General features: G+C 36.8%; 1 long non-coding RNA gene across 1 annotated transcript; it reads left to right on the top strand.

Annotated features, from left to right (window-relative positions):
- Positions 1–616: 616 nt before the first annotated feature.
- LOC115296118 lies at positions 617–17,725 on the top strand. Its single transcript, XR_003910737.1, has 3 exons — positions 617–1,216; positions 9,945–10,046; positions 17,516–17,725. It is a non-coding gene; the product is annotated as an uncharacterized LOC115296118 (long non-coding RNA).
- Positions 17,726–20,331: the final 2,606 nt, after the last annotated feature.

Genomic DNA, 20,331 nt, shown 5'->3' with positions numbered 1-20,331 from the left:
TTGTAGTACTGGTTTTGTGACCAGTTCCAAATTAAGACAGGTTTACTTCTAATGCAGAATGGATGAATTCCCAGGAAGACTAAGGATATAAAGAGAATGTACATATAAGTAACAGTAAGTATAAAAGGGAGGCTAGCCATTGGTGCCCTAGGAATGTAAAATGGCACGGTAGAAAGAATTCTTAAGGTGTCGTTATGTCCTCTTGCACAGTTTTTCTTTAATTCTTGCTGATAGAAAATGCACCTTCATATACTTTTTAAATACCAAATGATGAAGATTACTCTTGTTTCACCTTTCTTGTTCTAAACAATTTGGAGAATAGCCATCACAATCTACTTTCTAATGCCCCCAGCCAAATAGCAAAAATCAAAACAAGCAACCAAAAAAAACAAAAACCCCACCCCCAGCCTTGTTAAGGAATCACAGGTGATTTACTCCAATGATTTTCAAACTTGTTCGTTTAAAGGCAATTCATATTCCCTGTGGTTGTTTGAATTCCTTTACCTCAGCAAGAAAGGCATTAAATTTTCCATGTTAAGTATATAACATAATACAATACCACCTTTAGCTCTTAAAAAAAAGAGGAAAAATCCTTCTCCACTTGACTGCACCTTTCTCTGCTCATTTGTTATTTCTGAAAGTATGAAATGTATTTCAATTAACAACTATTTATTTAGTTTCTATTATGTGCCAACCACTATATGAGAAACTAGATTTCTTTTAAAAAGCAAACAAAAAAGCAGTGAACAAGACAACGTATCTGTTGTCACGAAGCCTGGAGCCTCAGAGAGGGTTTGAAGCAATAAACAAACCACGTCATATCTCAATTACAAACCGAGATCATTGTTGCCCCAGAAATAAATGGAGAGCTTGAGGTTGAACAATGAAGGTGGGTAGAGGGCAGAGCGAGAGCCATGTTAAGCCAATTACAGGAGACCTTGCTGAGGAAGTGACATTTAAGCAACACCTGAAGGAAGAAAAGGCAACAGCCATTCAAATTGCTGGGAAAGGAGCATATTTTACGCAGAAAGAACAGCAGTACAGAGGTCCTGGTGTGAAAAAGAATGTGCCCTAATCCGTGGGTCTGTCACTGGACACTGGCGAGCAATGGGAAGGAACGGTGTGACAAGAGCTAGGAGGGCCAGTATAAGTGAGGCCACGCGGGATTTTCAGATTGGGACGTTCTCCACGTGGAACCGGACGCTGCTGCTAACAGGTCTGTAAACAAGCCGGGTCTATGTTTCAAAATAACTCTGCTTGCTGTATGGAGAATTCATGGAAAGGGGATATCAGTGAAATAGGAAGATGACCTAGCAGATTATTAGAGTAATCCAAGAAAGAGAGATCTCTAGCTTAGACTGGAGAGTTGGCAATGGAGATGTAGAGAACTAAATTGTGAGAGATGCTTAGGAGGTAGAAATGACAAAACTTGATGAATGAGATTGGAAAGAGAGGAACTATGTATGACTCTTAGCTTTCTGCTTCAAATCTGCCTGATAGCTCCATTAACTGGAAAGGAAAAACTGAAGAAGTACCAGGAGTTCCATCTTGATTGGGTCAATTCCATGATACCTTCATAACACCCCAATGGAGATGTTAAATAAGCATTTGATTATATTGATATGAAGCTGTTATATAAATGAGCCAGAGATGGCCCTTAGGTCATTTATTTCTTCACTGCAGGCTAAGACCCATTAGCTCAAAGGCCCACCAGAGACAAAATCAAATTTTTACACATTCGTTTATTTTTAAAATAGGCCAAACAAGCATTTTTTTTAGCCATTTAGAGCCTTCCTGTTTTGCATTTCCCTATAAAATCTCACTCCATTCTTCTAGCCCTAGATGAGTCCGGGCCATGGAGACCAAACCCAGGCTGCCCTTCTGAGCTCTCTGACCCAAAGATTGTCAGGCTGCTGAGGCACACTGCCCACACCCAGAAGCCCCCTCTCAGGACTTCCTCTGTCCTCCTGCCCATCTGAGTAGCAGACCTGGGCCAGCGTCACCATACAGACCCTTGCTGTGAGGGACTTTCACAAAGCACTTATCAAAGCAGCTCCCAATAAAATTTGTGAGTGCTACTGCCACCTTGTGGTCACATCTTTTTCCTTGGTCAGCCACAAAATCCCTTGAACACTTCTAAGGTTCCAAGGAAAGATGTCCCCTCAGATGTCTCCTTGGAAATAATTAACATAGAGATGGCATTAAGGCCCCAAGTCAATGGCACTACTTCAAGATGAGTGTACAGAAATAAAACAGGAGAGTTCAGGACTAAATCTGAAATTTCAGAATGTGAGATCTAGTAAAGAGGAAAAGCATGCAAATACAACCACTTGGTTAACTCCCACTCCTATTCTATCGATCAGGCCAGACACTGGCTCCTTTAGGACCAAATCCCGTCTCTTCCCCCATCAAGGCAAGCTGTGTTAGGATGACCACCCTCTTCTCTGCTCCTGTGGTCTTTCTATGTTATTGTTACACCACATATTCTTGGTTAGTATTTGTCTGTCTCCACATGAGGCTGTCCTTGAGGCAGAAAGTGTGTTCATCTCTAAATTCCGAGGATCTACCACACCACCGGACAGAAAGTGCAAAATACAGACTTTCTGACTGACAGAACAAATGAATGAATTGTACAATCTGGCTGTATTAAAATGGGTACAGGAAAGGGTAGTGCTGATAATGTGGTGGCAGAGGACTTCAAGTGTGGGGGACACTAGGACATCCTTTGTTTCCATGGTGATGGTATTGTCGGCCACTCCTCTTTCTCATTACAAAGTCAGATTCCACTCCTACCCTACATAAAGACATTGGGACATGGGCTCACATATGCTGTACCATCGGAACTGTATGCAGAGATAATGGAATAACATGACAATATTTTAAGTAATTAGAAAGGCAGTTAACTTCACAAAAACTCAAGATGGCATAATACAGACAGCTTTTTTAAAGTATACTTTACAATATCATTATACTAATTTGGTTTTGCTTCTTTACATGAAATGTAATATAAAGAAAAATTGGCATGTTAGGCCGATTTGTATAAGATCTGAATATGAGTCACCTATAATTCTCTACTCGTAACTGGAACCCCTTTTTGTGATTTCAGTGCCATAGCTTTTGATTCTCAGAGGGGCAAGGCTGGTCCCAGAATGCAATGGCTGCATTAGATCGTTGCTTCCACATATTTTTTACTAAGATACATGAACATCGTTCACAATTTGGTCTGTGAAAACAAAAACTAACTAATCACACGTCACAGCCAAATGCATTAAAGATGATGGAGGCTGAGTGATATGTCTTTATCTTCACAAAAGGTCTTTGACACGTGGTGGTACAACATCCTCTACTTCCTGAACTGTGAAGCAGATTCAGTTGTAAGACACGATTAATGAAAGTTTTTCAGTATAAAAGATAAATAATCATCAATTTTTTGGATATTGATTATGAAGAGCACCCTGACTTCAAAATTTAAAAAGTGAGTCTTATAAATGATTTTTTTAAATGCTGTGTGTCACAACTAAAAATGGACCTGAACCAATTTCTATGTCAGGGAGAAATGGTTAGCAAATGTTTGAGAACTCAGTATTTAACTTATGTAATTATCTATGTTATATATAACTGTAGATAATTACATATTAACTTACATAAACATTATGTTTTATTGACTTCTTGATATCTGTTGGTGAAAACACTGACTGAGGTTGGTACCTCCTTTGAGATATAAAATAAGTAAAATTATAGACCTAAGTATGAAAAACCCATGAACCAATTTATTATTATCGCCCCCAGTAAACATTTTTTCATAAGGTTTTAGCACTTATAGAATGCTTTCACAGCCATTTCTCAGGGACTTATTTTATCCTGAGATCTATAACAGTAGAGGTTATGAAGATTAGAGGTTGTGCATTTGAATACACACCATATATATACTCATTTTCTACTTTTTCCTGATAAAAGTTACATACAAAAGAGTCCAAATACTAATAAATCTTTCTGATTGCATAAGTGATGAAGTGTGTTTTTCTAGAAGGTGAAGATGGTATTGTGGTTTCCAAGAAACCTCAGGGACTTTTTTGAACATATACAAAAGCCAAATTACAAAGTCTTCACAACTTTTAATTTCAAGAAACCAGAATGATGATCTTCTTAATAATGGACAGATCAATAATATGTATTGAGGCATCTTTCTATAATTCCCAAGTGTTCTACATTTGTATACCAAAAATAATGCCCATATAAAATTTTTCTAATATAATAAATGGTCCTTTAGAGGTGAGAAATGTGTGTGTTTTTTTTATTTTTGGCCCTACCTACTTGTTTAAATCTAGAAAGGCTCTTTAAACACAAACTATTGTAATGCACATGCTGCTCTGAGAGTTTATTTCGTGTTCATTATGGAAAAACATACCTCTATTTATAGCACTATGTGCTCATTTACATAACATTTCCGTACCTGGAAACTACCAAAAGGAAAGATTGCCACTGTGCGGAAACATGGAGGCTTTCTTGTGGGGCTAGGGAATCGACAAGATGATGCCATTACTGAGCAACTGAACATGGTTCCAAGCACTTTTCAGCGCCTGACTCATTTCATCCTCTCAGCCACCTTAAGAATAGCTGTTATACTGTTTCTGTTTTACAAATAAGGAGACTGGAACTCAGAGAGATTAAATAATTTTCCATTATTATACAACTTGTAGATGTTAAGCAGTTAAAAGCACACACACACAAAATGTGTGTTTACTGGAAGAAATATAAGGGATGCTACTACAATCATAATTATCAGCCTAAAAGGCAGTTCTGTTTACATGGGAAATGGGGGTGTTATCTGAGGTTGTATAGAGAAGGTAAGGGTGAGCTGTTATCACATGAGTTGGAAACAAAGCTGAACGTTTTTTCCCCCCGACTAATGTTTCTGAGCCTTTAATATACTACTATGCTTCATCAGCCTCCAGGGAGACGTGGTAGTTTTCCCAACACATCTGACCACCCATCTCACCACCAATCCCTTCCACATACACCTGCATTCCGACAAATGCTTTACCAAATCCTAAGGCTATCCATCTCCCATGCCAGAGCTCCATGGTCTACTTACTCAAATTCAAATACATTTCCTTCAAGAAATCTTTCCTGTCTCCTTCATCCTTGGAAGAAATAACTTTTTAAAATTTTCAAATGTCTGATACACAACAGTAGTTAATTGATATAAGTTCTAACGAGGGAATGTTTTTCAACTACTATATATATGTGTGAGTGTGTGTGTGTGTGTGTGTGTGTAAAACACATATATGTCTATAGGTATACAGATCAGAACATACACACACACACACACACACACACACACCAGAATTTACACATTTAAATAGTTTATCTTTTAAGTGGCTATCATGAGGAGCCATGCATCACCCATATAATTTTTTAAATTCCTTTTGAGAATTGGCTTTTTTAAAAAACCACATCTTGGGGTACCTGTGTAGCTGAGTTGATTGAGCATCTAACTTTGGCTCAGGTCACATGCTGACAGCTCAGAGCCTGGTGCCTGCTTCAGATTCTGTGTCTCCCTCTCTCTCTGCCCCTCCCTTGCTTGTGTACTGTCTCTCTCTCATAAATATTTTTTTTCAAAAAGTTTTAAAATAAAAATTAAAAATATGAATAAAATTAAATTAAAATTTAAAAACACATCTTAAGTATCCTCATGATGGTCCTCATCCTTTTAGAATTGAAGAATTTCTGCAAAGAATTAAAACTATACAATTTGTAGCAAATTGAAATTGAGACTGTCAAGTAATGAAATCGATTTTCTTGCAAGACTTAGAATTTGATTCTGAGAACAATATGAAAGTGGATTAGAATATATATGTTAGAATTTGATGGTATTGTTTAAACAGACACCTGGGCTGATGATATGCCTGCTGTGGGGAAGCAAATGCAACTAGTTACATTGTGTGAAGGGTTATATATTTACATACCTCCAAACAAATTAAATATGTGAAATCTTTAAGTATATAAGACAATTGTTAATAAAGGAATTAATGAAAATGAAAAGTGTATGTCCCTCCTTTCAGATAAAAATAAAAAACTTCACTGCAAAAAAAAAAGAAAAAGAAAAGAAAAGCTTCTGTTATTGAAATATGGGATGGGTAAAGGGAGTATCTTCTATAGGAGTCTTTCTTTTTCTTTAATCTATTAAGGCATCCTTTGAGTTATATCTGTTAAGCCCTAGGAAGTCCCAGACATAATAATAGAAAAGTGACTAGGTTTGACTTCAAGCAGACTTGGTTTTGAATCAGACAGACTGTGAATAGATAAGTTACTTAATCTCTCCAAGTCTCAAATTTCTCATCTAGCAAGCTATTAAATTGAGAGAAGTAAATGTAACAATGTAAAGTTGCACTTAGCCTAATGCCTGGGATAGCCTCAAATAAATGGCAATAATTTATTTAATAATTAGAATTTAAACACCTTAATGCTTAAACTTGTGGAAACACTGCATTGTCTTGACCTCTATCTTTAAATAGAATTTTTAGTATTCCTTCTACCAGCCCTTTAACCAATATTTACTAACCATATCCTAAGCACAGGAGCACTGTGCCAGAGACTAAGAATACAAAAGTGAAACGAGTAAGTTGTGTTCTTAAAATCTTAGGGTAGATTGGGGTGGGGGGGTGAGGGAGGCGCACTTGGTTGGCTTAGTCAGTTAAGCGCCTGACTTTGGCTCAGGTCATGTTATCACCGTTCATGAGTTTGAGCCCCATATTGGGCTCCATACTAACAGCTCCGAGCCTGGAGCCTGCTTCTATTTTGTGTCTCCCTCTCTCTCTACCCCTTCCCTACTCATGCTCTCGGGCACTGTCTCGCTCTCTCTCTCAAAAATAAATAAACATTAAAAAAAATCTTAGGGTTGATTGGGAAAATGAAGCTCATACAATGTTGCAATACCAGTGAGAAGAAATAGTCCAAGAAAGATACACATGAAGAGCTGTAGAAACAGAAAGAGATGGATTCTGACAGAGACAAGAAAGACTAAAGTTCTATAGGAAATGAAAGAATTGGAGGGTCTCAAGCAGAAATACATAGAAAGAGAGTCTTTAAATAAGTACAACATTAATAAATGAAAGAGTGGAAAGCCAAAAGTAGAGTATTTTCAGGGAAATGCAATTAGTTCTGTTGATTTACAGTTTTAAGTGCTTAGAAGTAGACTCCAGACACATTTGTGAGGCCTGAAATGCTGAGTGAACAGAAATGGACCTTGTGATAGCAATGTCAGCCACTGCAAGCTTTTGAACATGTGGTATAAGTGCCATATTTAGGAAGCCTAAACTAGAACCATCTGAGAGTATGTGCTGAAGACGAAAAGATTAGAAGCAAAAAGACCATCAGGAAAGATGATGAAGTAACCCACAGGAAAATGGAGGCGCACAGCTGCCAACACAAAGAAAGACATGTTGGTGACTGAAACCCAGGAGGATGAAGGACTTCTTTGGAAGCTGTGTTTCTTTATCAAGTGCAAGATTCTCACTTAGATTTTATGCTTTTGGGGGTGGTTTGGGCATGCTTTTGGAGATAATCAAGTTTAGCAGCTTTGGTCATCACCTGAAGGAGTTGTAAAGAGGAACTTGTCTAGGAGACTGGCAACAAAGAGGGAAAAACAAGGATGAGTATGAGAGAAAGACTTGACAATAGTAAGTCTAGTATTCAAATCACAAATTCATCTGTGTTCTGTCTTTGCCATCTTCCTATAGCATTTGCTACTTGGTAATATCCACAGCTTCTCTATCAACTTACCTGATCCCTGGCATGTCTGTTACAGAAATTTTTCTTTGTATCATTTCTCTTCCATGACATTAAGGATGAGTGGATCCAGTTCAGCTAGCAAAGACAAAAATTTATTCTTTGCTTTTTACAGGCTGTTGGTTATTCTCAGAGTAGGTCATCTGGGGGCAGCAGCTGGCTATTATGTTGACACTAATGTCCTTCAAGCCAGACAGTTATGAACAATAAAAAGGGGGTCCTTAGGGAAGAGTAAAACTCCAGACTGACTCACTAAGCTCCCCATAGTCGTCTGGCCCATCCACAGGAGTAGGAAATTGTGCAACTAGTACAGTGTTTCCACATGTTGAATTGGCTCCTAAATATTGGGTTAAACATTGTAAAATGAAATTTTATCCAAGTCACTGAAGTCCCTTAGAGTAAATATAAAAAATGACTGAAAGATTGCTCTCCTATGATTTTCTTATGGCACCATATCTATATTTTTGAACTTTCAGTGGAAATATTTAAATTTACACTGAGCTAGAGTGATAAAGTATAATGAACACTATGTAGCCTTCACTCTGCTTCAGTAATTATCAATATTTTGCCAATTGATGCCAACTCTTTTATAATCCCTAGTACTTTTTATTAGAATATTTTATTTTATTTTATTTGTTTATTAATTTATTTTGAGAGAGAGAGCATATGCACAAGCAGTGGAGGGCAGAGAGAGAGGAAGAGAGAGGATCCCAATCAGGCTCTGCACTGTCATTATAGAGCCCCACATGGGGCTTGATCTCACGAACTGTGAGATCATGACCTGAACCAAAACCAAGAGTCAGACACTTAACCAACCAACTGAGCCACCGAGGTGCCCCACATTTCTAACTATTAAAATCTATTTCTGACACAACGAATACACTACTGTCATATCATAGAACCTTAAGCTCATCTATTACCTATTCTATATGCACATTTTTCCAACTATGTCAAAGATGTTCCTTTGTAGTTAGTTTGGTCAAATCAATATCCAAACATAATTTAGACACCACTTTTAATTATTATGTCTGTAACAGTCCTCCCTTCATTTATCCTTGACATTTATTTATTGGAAAAACAAATTTCATTTCATATTTTATAGCCAGGTTGCCACACTATTTTTCTACTTCTAATACAAAACACAGTATATACTAGTGCTGAGTATGATTCAAAGATGTCTGTAAATCATGGCCACTATTGCTAGGACTTTACAATCTGAAGGAAAAGGAAAAATAATAATGTACAGATATAATGGCAACAACATGTCAGTAGAAGCTAATTAAGTTGTATAAGATACTGTGTTTTAAAGGCAGAGGCATGATTTAGAAGATAAATGGATTCTTTTTAGGGAAGTTGGCAAGTGACATGTATGCTTTAGAATGGCCAGCAATTCAAGAGGCATAAGAGAGCTAAAAAGAGAAACTCATCCTATGATTGAAAAACTTGAGGGGACAGAAAAAAAAGAGCAAACCTTAGAGGTGGAGGAAGGAAGAAATAGCATTCAAGAGATTATAAATGAAATGATTTATCTGAAGCAGGACATTTTGAAAGAGACATAGGTAAGTAGGGGGCAGATTTGGGAAGATCTTGAATGGCAGGCAGATTGCTTGAACATGTCCTCTAGAACAGAGAACAGGGAACCATGAACTCCACTCAGTTTTCTATATATTGGAGACTGTTGGACATGATGTAAACATAGATATTCCATTAGTAAGCAAAATGCATCAGCTTATTTCATAAGGAAGCTTAAAAAAACTGTTTATGTATTCCGATAGCAATCATTTTTAAATATTTATAGCAAGTTGGCAAAATAATTTAATGTTTTATTTTGCCCAACAGCTAGATGCACTATTTAGAGAAATATAAACAAATTGGAGCCAATTTAACCAACACATACTTCCCAGCAGCTGAGAGACCTTATGAAACAAGGATTAATTATTTGTGGCATAGTATACAACAGTAACAACAACAGCTCAACAAATCTACTATGGGAGAAATAGAAGATAACCATTAAGGATAGATCTAGTAGCCCTGAAAACCTCAGACTCTACATTTTTCATCTACTGTGAAAATACAGTAAAGTTTGTAATATGTCTTTGTATTTGCTTATCAATAATAAATATATACTGACCCATATATTCTCTCTTTACTAGCATAATGCCAATTGATTTTCATCATTAAAAGAGCCTCGAGAGACAGGTGAATTTTCAAAGCTTTTAAAGAAAGTATATATTGAACTTAATGTAGCCTGATTGGTAAGTATTTTCTTCTTGTATGCGGATTCTAGGTATTCTGTATCACATAGATTTTAAAATAGTTTTGAGTGCCCATATATGCCAGAGTTTGTGCTAGACTTCTGAAGAAATAAAATTCTGCATTAGGTGTTGTCCTGCTATTCCAGAGGCTTAGATCTTAATACACATAACCAAACATAAACGTATTGAAGTAAAATTATAAGCAGGATTGAAAGTGGTATCAAACTGGATTAAGTTAAGGTTTTTCAACAATAGCGCAATTGGCATTTTGAGCCCGATCATTTTTAGTGGTGGAGAGCTGTCCTGTATTGTAGGATGTTTAGCAGCATCCCTGATTTCTCCCCACTAGACCTAATAGCACCTTCTCACTAGTGACAATCAAAAACATGTCCAGATATAGCCCATATCTAAAGACTGAGTGAAAACTCATCTGTAGTTTTAAACCTCTGTACTAGATGGAAAATCTTATGTGCATGTTGCTAATGAAGAAAACTTGCAGTTGGGGAAATTCAGGACAGTTCATAGAAGGCTGGGTAGCTGGTAGAAGTAGGCTGAGGAGAAGAGAGCTTTTCAGGAGTAGAAAAGATAGTGAGAAAGTGGCCAAACTGGAGATGAAAAGCCAAGTAGATAAGTATAAATTATGTTCCAGCACCACATGTAGCAGTCAGTGTTCAGCAGGCGGTTAATACAGAAAAATTGAGCAAGTAAAAAGCAATCAAATCATGGAGGTCCTTGATTATATGAAATAAAAAGATTCTTTTTCATTTTGTAGGGATGTCATTGGAAAATATAAGAGAAATGAATAAACCATCATTTGGAAATGTTAAAATGGCAGTTCTGAGCAGAATGATTCGGGCAAATGAGAAAGTCCATTTTAGGTGTGGACTCAGTTAAGGACATAATTTAGCAGAAATTGGAGAATGTATTTGTGGGAGATGTATTTCTCAACATGGGACGAGAGAGAAAAAACAAGTGAAGAAGTAAATTCAATAGCTTGCTTCTATATTTGATCTCATAAATTATTGTTGAAATTGTTTTTTCATTATAGACTTGACACTTCATGACAAAGCTGATTGGCAGATGTGCCCAGATTCTCTGGGATTCATGAAGTGGAAAGTTGTGGCTGATGTTGAAGAGTATAAAGACAAAGATGATACTATTCTCAAAAATAACTCTCTAGTGACGTAGAAACTATGAATGAAAATAGGCATTTAAATACTCTTGCTGATGAAAAGTACTCAATTAAAACTCCAAAGCCTATTGGGGCTCCTGAATGGCTTAGTCATTTGGGTGTCCGACTTCAGCTTAGGCCATGATCTCAAGGTTAGTGATTTTGGGCCCCACATTGGGCTCTGTGTTGACAGCTTGGAGCCTGGAGCCTGCTTTGGATTCTGTGTATTCCTCTTTCTCTGTCTCTCACTGTTTGCACTCTGTCTCTCTCTCAAAAATTAATAAATATTAAACCAATTTTTTAAAATTCCAACCCCTGAAGTTAATATTTATCCACATTAAGGTTCACACCACACAACCAGACTTTTGAAAGTCTGCTCATTCCTCTCATGACTTTAGAGAGTTTTGATCTAAGTTTATCTTCACATCCCCACTTGGAACATGAAATATTAAGACAAGACATAATTCAATTCCATGTGGCATGCAACTGTGATACTAGAACCTCAGAAAACCCCATCTAAAGGGTTAAAATATATACTCAATATTACTCTTGATTCATAACTACACTGTTCACTTGTTATGAAAATATTTACTATCTCTTTGAACAGTAAAAGCTCTTGTGTTCAGACGATATGGTATTGCAAAGAGGGAGTAAAGGAAGCAACAAAGAGAAAGGCCCAGTGAGTCATCCCTCCCCCTGAACCCCCACACCCCTTCCATCCTTGCCCAAGTCACCACTGACTTAGATCCAAGAAAGGGACACTTCCTGCAATCACAGAGACCTTCTAGTCTTTATCTGCCAACAGGCGAGTATTTTCATTTTAGAAATTCTTAAACTTACCATATTTGAGATTATAACACCAAAAAAATTAAAATGTACATTTTAAAAAATATAGATTCAATAAGAGATTAACTGAATAGAAAGAAATAAGTATCCAGGAAAATCAGTGGAAAAAATTTAATCTCAGGCACAAGAATTTTGAATAAGCAAACTTGACTCTCATAAGCAGGAAATTAAATATTGGTGGAAATTGAAGAGAGGTTTTTTTGTTTTGTTTTGTTTTTCTTGGCAGTTAGATATAAAATAGGTAATAACTGGAAGAAACTTGAATAAGTGAGACAAGTTAAGAGACTGAGGCAATAATCCAGATGTTGCTCATTTATCAAAAGCAATTTATAAGGATCCTCAGTATCAATGGCACTTTATTAGATACAAATTAATGCTTACTTGAACTCGGGCAGTGACTGCCGAGATGGAAATGATCTTACTGAATATTAATAAAATGATGAAACCGGCTCACTGCCCATTTTTTCATGAAGTCTTTATTCCTACATTTATTAGGCTTTACATATTTGAAATGGATCCACAGTTTGAGGATGCTTTCCTAAAATAAACTGCATTAAGAATCATGGGGAGAATTTTGCCAATAGTTGCTGATCAACTGCTTGTAGTCTGTACCAAACTGACATATTTTTCTGAGTAAAACAGCACCAAGTTGTAAAGATGAGGGGGAGCGAAGTTGGTGGGGAGCAATGCTACTCCCTCCAAGTTTCATCAAAGGCTCTATTTCTGTCAGCCACCAGAGATTGTAATCCCTCCCAGTCTTACAAGATGCTTTTAGTGAGTTGTGACTGTGTTCATTAAAAGTAATAAATGGGCCAGATGGTCGCCATTATTGATCACTTCTGCCCTGTGGCTTTAGACTGGAAATGGTTTTCAAGGATCCCAAAAGTGATTTCCAACTTTTTTTTCCTAATTTCATCTGCAGCTCTGTGGACCCAACTCATTCTAGCCATTTCTGATCTGTACCATCAGGCCACTGGGAGTTAACTATCAGTGAATAAAGAGACTGCATCTAAAAGATTTTTTTTTGAGAAAAAGACTTTTTTAATCCTTCTGCATAATTTAAAATTTACCTACATTGTTAGAAAACTCAGTTTTAGTCCCACTTATGACTTTGACTTAAAGTATGAATCTAAAACAAAAAAAATCTGAATGATCCAAAAAAAATCTAAAAATATGATTGAAAAGTGAAATCTCTCCGTCATTCTTCTAGCTTGTCATCATAATGTTCACCATTTGAAATTGTTGAAGTAATAGTAATTGCAATGATATGCTTTTTCAGTGTTTTATAAAATTGTTAAGTGATATAAATGAAATGAGTTTTCTTTTATGTAAGTTCTTTTAAACATAATCAGTGATCATATTCATCTATTTTAAGTGCTTGATTAATAAAAAATATCCCATTCTATGTGTTAATATATACTCTTTTATAAATTAAATGCCCATGGCTCCCATATTTGTTTCTTCAATCTTACAGCCAACAAACATTTGTTGATCCAGCTGATTTGTGTTAGACACAGTACAAGTAACTAGGTATGTGAGGGTAAAGAAGATGGAGCTCCCCATTTTCAAGGAATTGAAAATTAAACCGGTACATGCAGAAAAATATAAAAAGTGCTATCACTGAAATGAGTACTTAGAATACATAAATCAGAGTACAAGTTTTGTATCCTTTTTCCAGTATATATAAAATCCTGACAATAAGAATCTCAGAAATTTCCTATGAAAATGGCAACATGAACATGTGGCTTCTGTAAACTGTTCAATATCCTAACAGCATCTAAAGAGCTTGAAGAAATCTACAGTCAACCAGTGGTTTCTTTTACATAAATTCATTAAATATTTCCCATATTCTCACATTGCTTTGAAACCCAATACATTTTATTTGTGAACTATCTTTCTGAGTCAAAATCTTGTTGTCGTTGTTTTTCCCATCTCTGTTTCTTTCTCAATTTTCTCCTCAATAAGTCTAAAAGCAGTTCTTTATTTCTCTGATAAATATGATTTATCTGCTTTTGAAAGAAAAAAAGAACCACTGAAAAACCTGTGGTGTATTTTCTGCTTCAGTAAATGGGTCACACTTTATCAAATTCTGAATATATTAAGCTTTTGTGAAGTTCTGTTTTTCTCAAATACTAGGTTGCTACACTGGATATCAAAGGGTAATTTATTTTGTTCTAAGTAGGCTTTTACTCAGTTCATTTTTTTTACACCTCAAATCATGAATACTTCAAAAAAGATAACTCAGATAAATCTGAATGTTTAAAGAAAGAGAATATTGGTTTTCATTTATATTCGTGAAAGTGCATGCTGCCCTTCGTATATGGAGATCATTTTTTCAAGTTGAGATCTGTAAGATATCTGCTTTGTTAATTTTCTTGTGTCAGTGATGAATTTGATGCAATCCATCCCTAAGAAAAATGGCCCTGTCAGAATGAAGCTTCTACCAACCCGGAGATCAACATTTGCCGCCCTCGTAGGGACTGACCCGAAAGCATAGGCACCAACAAATATAATGACATATAAACAAAGGAAGAAAGTATGTATAATCAGGAATATGCCTTTTGCAATCAATTGCCTAAACATTTTTAGTTGAATCTGAATATTTACTTTTTGTATCCAAACTATTTTTCAAAATTGTTTATGTTATAACTTTCTTCTTTTTAATTTTTTAATGTTTATTTATTTTTGACAGACAGAGTGTGAACAAGGGAGGGGCAGAGAAAGAGCAAGGGAAGAACTGAAGCAGGCACCAGGCTCTGAGCTGTCAGCACAGAGCCCAACAGGGGGCTCAGACTCACCAGCAGTGAGATTGAGATCATGACCTGAGCCGAAGTCAGATGCTCAAACGACTGAGCCACCCAGGTGTCCCTATAAGCTTCTTAAGGAAGAACTAATATTATTCCATCAAATTTTCTAACTAAAATGATAAAATGCAATATGTAAATATTTTTTTTTAATTTTTTTTTAAATTTTAGAGAGACAGGGAGAGAGAGAGAGAGAGCAAGTGGGAGAAGGGCAGAGAGACAGAATTAAGCAGGCTCTACACCTAGCAAGGAGCCCAACAGCAGAAGACTCAGTTGCCATGAGATCATGACTTGAGCTAAAATCAAGAGTCAGATGTTTAAATGACTGCGCCACCCAGGTGCGCTGCACTTTGTACAATTCTAATTTAAGAAATATTTTGTTCTAATAATGTACCTAGCACAATGTCTGGAATAACACAAGTGCTCATTAAGTATTTCCTTCCTCTATTTTTCCATATTTATCATGATAAATTATTTTGAGAGGATTTAATTCTCATAGTAGGTCCATTCTAAGTGCCACATAACACACTTTTTTCGCTGAAGATCATTTAGTATTCAAATAATATTTACTAATTACCAGGTATATTAAACTTTATTTCGACTTGCACATTTCCTTTTTTGGGGGGGGAGGGTATTTATTTTTGAAACAGAAAGAGACAGAACACGAGCCGGGGAGGGGCAGAGAGAGAGGGAGACACAGAATCTGAAACAGGCTCCAGGCTCCCAGCTGCCAGCACAGAATCCGATGGGGGGCTCAAATTCATGAACCACAAGATCATGACTTTAGCTAAAGTCAGACACTTAGCTGACTGAGCCACTCAGGAACCCCTCAACGTGCACATTTCTACTGGCCATCCTCAAGTTATCTGGTGCCAATCTTTTCACAAACACAGTCATTCCCATTTTCTTTCAGAACGTTTTCATAAAGCTGAAAAAACAACACCAGCTATGTTAGAGGAATATATAGGCACGGACACTATGCCTATATCTGGCAACCAACTTTTACCTTCTCCATTTAATCTATTCCCATGTCTCTTTCAAATCCTGTATTTACATCTTCAGAGAGTTTCATAGTTTTCAGACCAGTTATCGGTTGCGTGCTCCTGCTGTTTGATATATGGCTTTCCAGTTTCAGCCAATGTCCATTCTTGAGGAAGAAACATTTGAAATAAACTCAGAATCCAGTTTCACATTCTGACAATTTGTGCTATCCCCCACAACCACCATCCTACAGTGAGGTCTCCATTGCTTCACACACGAGTGGTTGGCATTGCTTACCTCCCTGCCTCCACTCCCCTTTCACCTGATTGCCCTGACAGAAAGCTTCAGAACCATTTTCATCATATTGTTGCTCCCAGCTTGAAATTTTTTTTAGAATTTTTTTTATGTTTTTTATTTATTTTTGAGAGACACAGAGAGAGCGCGAACAGGGGAGGGTTAGTGAGAGAGGGAGATACAGAATCTGAAGCAGGCTCCAGGCTCTGAGCTAACTGTGAGCACAGAGCCTGATGCAGGGCTCAAACCCACGAACTGTGAGATCATGACCTGAGCCAAAGCTGGACGCTTAACCGACTGAGCCACCCAGGCGCCCCCCAGCTTGAAATCTTAAATTATATTCCATTTCTATCAAATCAAAATTAACTATGACCATGTAAAGCCCAATACTAACTTACCTTTGCCACTGATATATTGTCAAAACTCAACAGACAGCCTTTTACACAAAGTCATGAGCACATATATTATTAAATTTGGCTCAGCCACCACTGTATTGAAAATATATTTTGACCCTTCCCCCTTGTTCCTGATTTGGGTGAAGTATACCTCCGCTCTCAGTGTACCTCCGGCAAATCCATCAGAAAATACTGTGTTGTCATTTTTTACTTATTTGTCTCTATTCTCTATTAGAATATAAGTTACTAATGGTCAGAAACATGTCCTATTCATCTTTATTGCTCTAATACCTACCAAAATATTGGCATGTAGGAAATATTTAAAATTATTATTGAAAGAATATTTCCCAAAAAATGGTACTATATTTCTGATTCCTAAAAATTACCGATGTATCTCTTCTATGTGAAATGCTGTCTTTATCTCTTTTTCTTTCTTCTACCTCCTAACCTTGGATAAAGTTTTACTTCTTTGGAAATAGTCAAATGTTCATCAAAGAAAGGGAAAGATATGACTTGAGCTCCCAATTTAAAATAATCTGTTTCTAAAGCAATAATGCCTCTCATTAAGCCACAGAGACCAATAGGTAGTATAGGCAGAATCCTGACACAAGGATGCAGTACTCAACTCAGCCCTAGACACATGCACCAGACTCCAAGATGTCATTCTTGGCAGCTTATATCCCCCATACATAGGTCCCAGCGCTTTCCTTTTAGTGCTGTGATGAAACCCATTCCCTGCTCATCCCTCTTGCCATTGACTCCTGGCCACTCTATTCTCTTGCCCAACGTCCAAGGACCCTTAAAACAGAAAACCCACTCCATCAGTACCTATTCTGCACTTCTACATTTCAGGCATTAGTTCAGAATTTACTCTGCTCTGTAAGTATATACCATATTGTTGCCATAATATAACCTTTACTGTATGTGAGAAATTTTCCAAGAAGGCTCTCTCAATATGTACCTCTGGTTTGGTTCTAGGCACTTTCTCCAAAGACAGTCCTGGTCACTGCAGACAACACTGGGACCTTCAATAGTCGGAGCTGGAGGCCTTTACCAGAAAGCAGTCCTTCACCTGTATTTTTGCTCTTTCTTTCACTCCTGAAATCAACTTTGGTACAAGTATGATCCTCAGTTATCAACCCCTATCATACATCTGTAAAATTTGGAAATAAACAGGTGTTTAAAATATGTACATATCTACTTTCTTTCTACTAGTCTGATTTCTTATCAGCTCAGTATAATGTTTAACAACTAATTCAAAAGACAGGAGTAAGAAAGTAAAAATAAATGAAATTTTCAGTCACTGTCTCATTTTATAGACTTGTCATGAACATACGATGAAGGCACACACAAGTTGTATGTTTCCACAATGTCAGCTTTATTTCAGTCATAAAGCAAGGTTAACATAATTATGAAGCACGTTCAGGATTCCAAATTCAGTGACATTTCACCATGTGATTAACTTGGCTTCTTACACAGCACACAGACCAGAGCACAAGACAAGTCACACAACAAACAAGATACACAGGATTAGAAAGTTAACAAACCGAACACAGAGTCAGTCTGTGGGCACAGATGAGATAGGGCCTCAATTGGGTCCAGCTCTGGGCACTTACTGCTTATTACGTTCAAGCAGCAAAGGATCTCAGTTCTGTTCAGAGATCAACTGGGCAAAGCCTTCGGCAGCAGCTGCTTTTTTAAGTGGTCAGACATAGAGGGGTCATGGTTGAAGAGTCTGATAGTTTGCTATAAAAATCCTCCCTTTTTAAAGGAATTTAACCATTCTTGGGCCCCTGCAGACCTCCTGTGCTTCTGCGTGTAATCAGTGTTGGCTAATGCTGGTCTGGTGATACTTCATAGCTGCAGTACCCATAGCTGTCTGCATCATTGATTGACATAGGTCCCTGTTTGACATGAGTGAGTCCATCTTGTTCTCTATAAGACCATTATATCAATACATAATTTTGCTATCCCTTTGAGTTATAGGAGTTCATTTTCAAATTCCCAACTGAGTGTTTATAAATTTTTTTAATGCTCATTTTTGAGACAGAGAGAGACAGAGTATGAGTGGGGGAGAAGCAGAGAGAGAGGGAGACAAAGAATCTGAAGCAGGCTCCAGGCTTTGAGCTGTCAGCACAGAGCGCAACATGGGGCTCAAACCCACAAACAGTGAGATCATGACCTTAGCTAAAGTCGGATGCTCAACCAGCTGAGCCATTCAGGCACCCTTACTACTGAGTGTTTTTAATTGTGTAGTGACCCACAAAGGTGTACATGGTTGAAAGAACTATTTGGGGGAAAGCATTAGCTCAGGTGTAGGAATACAAAATCGCTACAAAATTATATTTGACAAAGCAAGACCTGTAAAAATGTTTTTCCACTGACAATAAGTAAAAATAATGTGGAATCTTATGGGGAAATTTGAAATTTATCTAATAAATTTAGATCTAATACATCTAATATCTAATATTTTTCAGAGTTTTCACTATCCCCTTTATCTTTATTTTCAAACACATTAATCTTTATTCACAGAGTGGTGGTGCTGTACTGTAAAATTCAGTTTTATAACACCCTCGTTTTTTAGTATTATTATTGATCAGTTTCAGAACGTATAAACCTCTTTAAAACAAATGTAGACCTAATGCCCCAAAACCCATTTGCCCAAAAGGTTTAGTAAACTCTCTCCAGTCATTTTTGTATTTGATTTTTTTTAAGTTGTGCTTTTCTCACAAAAAGGCCTTTTCTTCCCAAGGCATGTCTCTATTGAATTAATGCTGAATTGTGTATCTTTCTTGATAAGTGAGAATGGAATCTTGTTTTTCTTCTCTTTGCCACAAACTAACAAAAAATGCAAATATTTAGTCTTCAATTATATATGGGCATGCAGGTGCTATACGAAGATATGCCAAAGTCAGGACTGCAAAATTGCCTAAAAACATTGTAAAATAGAGTCTGGAGCATGATTCCTTGCCTGTTTAGAAACAGTGAGGGCTATGCTGTTATCCTTGTAAGTGTATTTTTAGCTTGGTTCCATGGTGGAAAATCTGTGCCTTTGCTGACTTTGGAGATTGAGGTGAGAAAAATTCAGATTAGAACAAATAAGTGAAAAATCACATGTCCTACTGAAGGAAAACAAACAAATATTAGTTTCTCTGTAATTCTGGATACAAGGAGAGCTATATAGACAATATTGCTTCTAATAAATCAGACATTAAAATATTGAGTTGATTAGAATAGCTTCAGAATTAGCAGCTAAGGTATTTTCCCCATCTTCATTGTTTTTATAGATGAGGATTGACTGTTTGTGCTGATTAGACAAAACAAAAGCAAATCTATAGAAAAACTATTAATTTTAGGCACCTTTACATACATTAGTCCTTGAGATCACAAAAAATTATATTTATTATAATTATATTACACTTGCCTATTTTTAAAAGGCCATGGTATAGTTTTTAAAAGAATCTGGAATAATATAAAATCCCAGGTGGTCTAGATGAAGACCCAAATTAGAAATGCATACAATATACACAATATGCATACAATGTGTGCTAAGAGAATTCAGAAGTGAGAGCAATCCCTGAGGAAGGGAGTCCAAGAAGGTTCACAGAAGTGGCATTTAGACAAGTAGAGAAGGAAAAAGAGCATTTCAGACATGCAGTTTGTTCAGTGGACTGGAGATGGGCCCACATTGTTTGGGAGCAAATAATTGGGTTGGAACAAAGGATTCATTTATGAAAGTAACTATAGAGAAGAGATGTGTAGGGACCAACATGTGGGATTCCTTAGAGCAATGG

The sequence above is a fragment of the Suricata suricatta genome, chromosome 7 (assembly GCF_006229205.1).
Source record: "Suricata suricatta isolate VVHF042 chromosome 7, meerkat_22Aug2017_6uvM2_HiC, whole genome shotgun sequence".
Lineage (NCBI taxonomy): Eukaryota > Metazoa > Chordata > Mammalia > Carnivora > Herpestidae > Suricata > Suricata suricatta.
The sequence above is the reverse complement of the archived record's forward strand: the minus strand, read 5'-3'. Positions and strand labels throughout refer to the sequence as shown.